Below are 8,139 nucleotides of genomic sequence, written 5' to 3'. Positions count from 1 at the left end.
GTTACTTAACTAAAAATTTTTAGTTAAAAATTCAGTTCCTCAGGTGCACTAGCCACATTTAAGGGCTCAATTGCCACCTGAGGATAGTGACTACCATATAGGACAGTGCAGATATGGAACATTTCCAGTACATAGAATGGTCTATCATAGAGCACTGCTCTGGACCATGCTCCGGAATTTCCTGGTCAGAAGGTCACTAGCCCCCCTGGGCCTGTGATGATGGATGTCTTCCTTGGGTCTAACTCCCCGAAAGCAGACCCCACCACCAATGTGCACACCCCTATTCATGAGAGTGGCCGGTGGGGGGGCCCTGTGGGTGGATCTGGAACTCAAGAACTAGAGTCCACTGGCGTGCTTGAAGCTCTCAAGGTGCAGGCCAGTGTTGGCACGGGGAGATGGAGGGGGCAGTGGGGAGCACTGAGCCAGCTCTCCCTGTGTGGCCGGATTCCCGTGCAGAATTCCAAGCACTCTGAGAACTCTTCACTTCCAACCTGGCTTTCCAGGTGATTATGAAGGAATACTTTCATGATAGGAAGATAGAATATATTTACTTATCTGTTAAGCTTTTAAATTTTTAAACAGCTTTATCAAGATTTAATTCCCATACTATATAATTCACCCATTTGAAGTCTAGAATTCAGCGGTTTTTAGTATATTCACAGATGTGTACAACCTTCACTGCCATCATTGTTTCTTTATTTGGCAGAGAGAGTGAGAGAACGCAGGAGGAACGGCAGGCAGTGGGAGAGGGAGAAGCAGGCTCCCCACGGAGCAGGAAGCCAGATGTGGGGCTCGATCCCAGGCCTGTTAAACTTTTACTATTAGGTATATGGCAGGTGGCCCCCACTGGCCTGCAAATGTGAGGGTAAGCTATCTCCCTCTCACCTCTATGGTCAGCTCCCAGAGGAGAGAGACTAGGTGCCATACCTGATGCTTCCCCACCATCCCCCCCCCCCCCGCCGCCCACACACCTGCTGAGATGCCTGCCACACAATAGGTCCCTAAATATTTGCGGCTTTGCTGTTATTGTTACAGCTGTTTTTCTGTGGACATGAGGGAAGCCCAGTGATCATGGGCAGAATGGGGAAGGGTCTAGAAATCATGTTATGTGAGGAACCACGAGAGTGTTCAGCCTGGAGAAGTAGGGGGTGGTGGGGGGATGGAGTGTGTAAGATAATTGGCTCAAACTGACCATCACATGGGAAAGAGACTAGGAGCACTGGGTCAAAGTTCCAGAAGCTGCATTTCCTGCAGGCGGAGGGGCTCGACAATGGCGTGGGCAGGGTAGAAATGTAGTGAGCTCTCTATTATAGAGCACATTCACGCAGGGCCTGGAAGACCACCTGTCTGGGATGCCATAATGCAGCCTCTTGCTTCTGATGAGGCAAGAGCGGGCCTCGAGGAGTTCTAACATCTCTTCTAATTCTGGAATCCTGGGCCTTGAACTACCACAAGGCAAAGGAGCTTCCAAGAGACACAGAAGCAGGACCTGCAGACCTGGACTGTCTTTGTTTTCAACTTCTTGTGGGCAGCCGGATTCAGGCTCCTCCTCTTCCCAGTTCAGGGTCTAGCCCCTGCCCCCCCCCCCCCCCCCCCCCCCCGGCCCCCGCCACCTCCCTCCACCAGCCCCAGGGCTGCAGCAGGGGGCTGGGGCTGGCCTTCCCTCTCAGAGTCTGGGGTGTGTCCAGATGGAGGAGGCGACTGGCATTGGCATGCAGAGCTGAGAGGCGAGCAAGTGAGCTGAGACTAATAAACCCAAGAAACAACAGGTCCAAGCAAGCCTCAGGGAGGTTTCAGGAGCCAGGGCCCAGGCCACAGAACTGAACAAAGTGCTCTGAGTCAAGCCAGACAGGAGGCCACATGGTTCTCGACCTGGGAGCAGGTGCCAGCCCTGGACTGGGCTTGTGCTTGTCATCCCTGATGTGCACACCGGAGGGTGGGGAGAGAGCAGGCTCTACCCACAGGGTCGGGGTGGGCCAGCCGGTGGTGACTCCAGGGACCAACAAAAAAGCTTATGTGTCATTAGCTCTACAGAGAAGGCTTGGTTTCTCCAGATTTACCACAGGCTGACACAGGGTGGTCTGAGGGCACAGACCAGGGTCCTGAGAACCCATCAGATGGATGCATACACAGCTCCCTCCGGGAGGGCAGAAGAAAGGCATGATCACATATTATGTGCCTGCACAGGGCTGGGTGTTTTCACTAACTGGGCACCCTCTGAGTGCCACGTGGATACTAAGTACCGAAGAGGGGAAACTGGGTTGCCGAGAGGGTCAGCCGCACGTCGGAGGTCACACATCCTGCAAGGTGTGTAGCCAAATTCAAACCCGGACCCTCTGGCCCCAGGGCCAGGCTTTCTCCACTCCGCTGGTCACTTCCCTGGTGCCTTCTTTTCATGCCCATGACAACCATGGGGAGCACTAGATGGCCTCTATTTGTGGAAATATAAAAGCTGAGGTGCAAAGCAGTTAAGTGACTTGCCCTAAATCCTGCCGTAAGTAAGCTACAGACCCAAGAGCCTGTGTCCCCAGAGCTCTTTCTATCACCCTGCACTGAGTCTCCAGGAAAAAACAAGGCAAGGGCTTAGTATGTATGGCTGCTTTTTTAAAAATTTTTTAAAATTTTATTTATTTATTTGTCAGAGAGAGAGAGAGAGAGAGAGAGCACAAGCGGGGGAGGGGGAGAGGGAGAGGGAGAAGCATGCTTCCCTCTGAGCCAGGAGCCTGATGTGGGGCTCGATCCCAGGACCCCGGGATCAAGACCTGAGCCAAAGGCAGATGCTTAACAGACTGAACCACCCAGGCGCCCTTATTTTTTAAAAAACTTTTTATTTTTTTTAAATTTTATTTATTTTTTTAAGATTTTACCCATTTATTTGAGAGAGAGAGAATGAGAGCTAGAGAGCACGAGAGGGAAAAGGGTCAGAGGGAGAACTAGACTCCCCGCCGAGCAGGGAGCCCGATGCGGGACTCGATCCCGGGACTCCAGGATCATGACCTGAGCCGAAGGCAGTTGCCCAACCAACTGAGCCACCCAGGCGCCCTAAAAAACTTTTTTAAAGATTTTATTTATTTGCCTGAGAGAGAGCTAGAAAGCACAGAGGCAGAGGGAGAAGCGGACTCCCTGCTGAGCAAGGAGCCTGATGTGGGGCTCGATCCCAGGACCCCAAGATTATGACCTGAGCCGAAGGCAGATGCTCAACCGACTAAGCCACCCCGGTGCCCCTGTGGCTGCTTTTTTAAAATCATAAAATACAATTTTTGTTTTTTAAAGGAATGAAACAATAAAATCCCTGTGATGATGGTAGTGTCATCAGGCTGGGCCTCAAACAAATCAGTAGTGAACAAGCAAGGCTTCTGTTTAAATTCCTTTCACAACACTATCATCGTAACATCGGGAGCAGGCTGCTCACGCTGAGACCCTGTACATCACTCCAACTGCACAGGCGAGAGTTTTACAAAACCCCTCTGTGGAGTTGACCTATCTTCCTGCTTGAGAATAAGTTATACCCGGCTCTGAGTTATTTTGGCCTTGGGGTCTTCTCCCTGACCCCTGCCCACAGTCTCACCACCCCCCACTCCCCTCTCCTGTGTCTAGAGGCCCTGTAGGCAGCAGAAAGAGCTCTATACTGGAATCAAAGGACCACGTTTGGGTGTGTGTGTCTGTGTGTGTGTGTGTGTGTGTGTGTTTAAGATTCTATTTTGGGGGCACCTGGCTGGCTCAGTTGGAGGAGCATGTGACTCTTGATCTTGGGGTCATGGGTCCAAACCCCACCTTGGGTATAGACATTACTAAGAAAAATAAACTTAAAACAATTTTTATTTTTAAGTAATCCTAACACCCAACATAGGGCTCAAATGCACAACCCTGAGATCAAAAGTGGCACGCTCTTCCAACTGAGCCAGCCAGATGCCTTGGACCAAGTCTAGTTATGTAATAATTACCTGTGTGAGGTCCACCTAGTGATTTAACTCCTCTGAGACTTATCTGGAAAATGCAAACATTGAACCCAGTGACCTTCACGGTTTCTTCCCACTCCACGGTTGATGCTCATCGTCACTCATTCACTCCACCAGCTTGGACCAAGCAATGTGCTACAGGCTGGGGAAATGGAGAGTGCAGCAGCCCATCACTGGCCCCAAAGAGCTCACAGCCTAGCACTCCGACGCGGTTCTTTGCGGTAGGTGTCCTAACAGAGGCAAGTTGGTATCACGATGACTCAAACCGTAGAGTCTTGCTTGGAGGGACAAGTAAGGATTCAAGAGAAGGAAATCTTTGAGCTGACTGTTGCATGGTAAGAAGGGGAGGAGGGACATTCCCACCAGAGGGAGCAGAAGGTGCAGAGACACAGGAGCGGGGACCAGCACAGCACAGCCAGTTCACCACAAGTGGTTGGATGTGGGTGGAGTAGAGATTTTGTTCACAAGAAAAGGAGATGAATCTTTTTTTGCCTCTGCCCCTCATAGAGGCATGGGGACCCAACTGCAGGCTCCTAAGTGGTGGAACAACACAGTCTTTTTTTTTTTTTTAAGATTTTATTTATTTATTTGTCAGAGAGAGAGAGAGCACAAGCAGGGGGAGTAGCAGGCAGAGGGAGAGGGAGAAGCAGACTCCCCGCTGAGCTGGGAGCCTGATGCAGGACTCCATCCCGGGACACTGAGATGGTGACCTGAGCCAAAGGCAGACACTTAACAATCTGAGCCACCCAGGCGCCCTGGAACAACACAGTCTGATATGTGTTTGGAAAGATCATGCCAGGGGCAAGGATGGGTAGAGGAAAGTAGGTAACAAGTCTGGGGGGTGTAGAAAGATCCATCAGAAAAACGTTCCAAGAATCCAGGTGAGAAATACCAGGGCCTGAACTAAGGCAGGAGCGATAGGGATGGGAGAAAGGACAGAGACAAGACTTCTTCCAGGTTAAGGGGAAAGAACATATAGCGATACACAGGGTGTGAAGCAAGTAATCTAGGAGGAGTCTCAAAGATGGTGAAGAACATCCTATATAGCTGACTGGATGAGAATTCCACCATTTTTGGGAAACTTGTATCATTTTAAAGACAGTTCCTTAACATGCCAGCAAAAACACTCCCTTGGAAACGGCTGCCTCATTCCTAAGATCCTACAGCAATGGAGATACATTTTTCAAATACTTTCCAAGGCATTTTCATTATCGTTGAGAGATAGTCTCTCACTGCACCATGGGGCTTAATGTCCTAGGGAAGGAGAAAGGCGGATACCATCTAGAATAAAATCCAAAGGGCAGGAAAGGAGGAAGATATGATGAAAAAGAAGTCTCTGAAAAACATAAAGAACAAGTACAAACTCTTTTGGTATTTGGAGGGAGAGAGGAAGGGGATGGGGACACCCAAAGTCCATGCTCTCCCATTCATGTCCAACCTTGATGGCAGTGTGGAGTAGAAAATGTCCCCAGAGGTTGAGAGCATGCCAGAAACAAAAACATCTTATGCCCTGCTCCTTGAATGGAGCCCTGGGGCAGCAACCCTTGCCATGGGTCCCTATGTCTATCTGGGGTGGCTGCAGCAAAGTAGAGACAACTGCATGGTATGTTTAGTCTGGGAGAGTCTTTAGATATCCTCCCCCACCCTGCCCCATCCTAATTTCTCTTGGCTTGAGTGTGGCCCAGGAGAAACCCAGAAGTTTCTAGAGCTGCCAGGGAATGCAGAAGAGCGTGGAGAGTGGAGAGCCTATGGACCTCCCTTGGGAAATGGAAAACATGCAGAGACATGGAACAGGTGTAGGTTTGTATGGACAGAACCAGCAGAGCTGAAACAGGACCAATGAGTCAAGTGGACCATCCAGCCCCACCAGCCAGGGCCTCACCATGGACGCCAGCAGAGCAGATGGGTGAAGGACAGCCCCGCAGAGGCCACTGAGGACCAGAGAATAGCATCAGGTCCAGCATCCAGACTTACCCTCTGCCATTGCCCCAGATCCATCCACAGGGTAGGGGAGCAGGGGAAGGGGCAGGAGGGACACACCTAGAGAGCAGGTAACAGTGTAGGCAGGATTGACTGCATATGTATCCAAAAGGGCTGAACTACTTTAATAAAACAATTTTAGACTTTTATTAAAGTAGTTAGAAGAGTTAGAAAGGCTAGGGCGCCTGGGTGGCTCAGTCGGTGGAGTGTCCGATTCTTGATTTTGACTCAGATCATGATCTCAGGGCGGTGGGATCAAGTCCCACATCGGGCTTCAAGCACAGTCTGCTTGAGATTCTCTCTCTCCCTTCCCGCTGCCTGATCTCTCTCTCTCTCAAGTAAATAAATAAAATCTTTTAAAAAATAAAGCAGAAAAGGCTAGTTTTCTTTTAGTTGGCAAGTTTAAATTCTCCCACATAATATTAATGGAAAGAAGGGGCGCCTAGGGGGCTCAGTCATTAAGCGTCTGCCTTTGGCTCAGGTCATGGTCCCAGGGCCCTGGGATCGAGCCCCACATCGGGCTCCCTGCTCCGTGGGAAGCCCGCTTCTCCCTCTTCCACTCCCCCTGCTTGTGTTCCTGCTCTCACTGTCTCTCTCTCTCTGTCAAATAAATAAATAAAATCTTTTTTAAAAAATGGAAAGGAGAATTTGTGAAGAAGTTTATATTCGTTCTAAAAAATAAAGAGGCTAAATTTTTCTTTTTTTGAAGTATGTAATTTTGACACCTCCCCAATTTATTTTTAAATCAGGTTTATGGGGCATAATTTATATACAGTAAATTCATCCTTTTAAAGTGTACATTCAGGGGTGCCTGGGTGGCTCAGTCGTTAAGCGTCTGCCTTCGGCTCAGGTCATGATCCCAGGGTCCTGGGATCGAGCCCCGCATCGGGCTCCCTGCTCCGCGGGAAGCCTGTTTCTCCCTCTCCCACTCCCCCTGCTTGTGTTCCCTCTCTCCCTGTGTCTCTCTCTGTCAAATAAGTAAATAAAATCTTAAAAAAAATAAAATAAAAAACAAATTTGTAAAGTTGTACATTCAGCAAATTTTGACAAATGTATACAGTTGTATAATCATAACCTCAGTTAACATCCAGAACAGTTCCATCACCCCAAAAAGTCTCTTGTAGCCCTCTGCACAGTCAGGTCCTCCCACCCTTAGCCTCTGGCAACCACTGATCTGTTTTTTGTTTTGTTTTTTTTTAAAGATTTTATTTATTTATTCATGAGAGACAGAGAGAGAGAGAGAGAGAGAGAGGCAGAGGGAGAAGCAGGCTCCCAAGGAGCAGGGAGCCCGATGCAGGACTTGATCCCAGGACCCTGGGGTCATGACCTGAGCCGAAGGCAGACGCTTAACCATCTGAGCCACCCAGGCGCCCTGATCTGTTTTCTGTCTCATAATTTTACCTTTTCCAGAATGTTGTATATGTGGAACCACATACTATGTAGCCTTTTGTACTGAACTTTTAAACAGTATCTACCTCTGCTTCCTCCTCTTCTTCCACTCACCTTCTCTACAAATTGCTTTATACGGACAAATCCCGACCAGCAGCTGTGGCTGCAGCTTCCCCACCCACCACTGGACCCTTTGGCAAACCCCAGCCCCCCAGGGTCCATGGGTCTAGGTATTTACCATCCTAGACATCTTTGTTCTCTGAAATGTTTGCTATTCTTTTCTTTTTTTTTAAGATCTTATTTATTTATTTGACAGAGAGAGACACAGCGAGAGAGGGAACACAAGCAGGGGGAGTGGGAGAGGGAAAAGCAGGCTTCCGGCAGAGCAGGGAGCCCAATGCGGGGCTCGATCCCAGGACCCTGGGATCATGACCTGAGCCGAAGGCAGATGCTTAACCGACTGAGCCACCCAGGCGCCCCTGTTTGCTATTCTTTTAAAGGTGGTTTGGTGTTTTTGTCTCTTGGGACACAGATCCCCCTCTTTAGATGCCTCCTCACAGTTTCCTCTCCTCCTCCTCCCCCTGGGTCCTCCCTGCCCGGCACCCCGGGTACCTGGGGAATCCATACACTCTGGCCTCACCTCTCTGACCTTCAAGCATCCCTCTTCTTGGCCTTCCTCCTCTCCTTAGCCTCCGTCCTTTGTCACCTTGCTTTCTGTGCCTGGGCTAGCTCATGACCCTCACAGCCACACACGCAGCCTGCTGCCCAAGAGCCTCCCAGCACCATTTGGTTCATTGGTTTGGGGTTTGTT

This window comes from Callorhinus ursinus, unplaced genomic scaffold (assembly GCF_003265705.2).
Source record: "Callorhinus ursinus isolate GAN/ISIS: 27379988/994484 unplaced genomic scaffold, GSC_fseal_2.0 scaffold8, whole genome shotgun sequence".
NCBI classification, from domain to species: domain Eukaryota; kingdom Metazoa; phylum Chordata; class Mammalia; order Carnivora; family Otariidae; genus Callorhinus; species Callorhinus ursinus.
Note: the sequence above shows the minus strand (reverse complement) of the source record.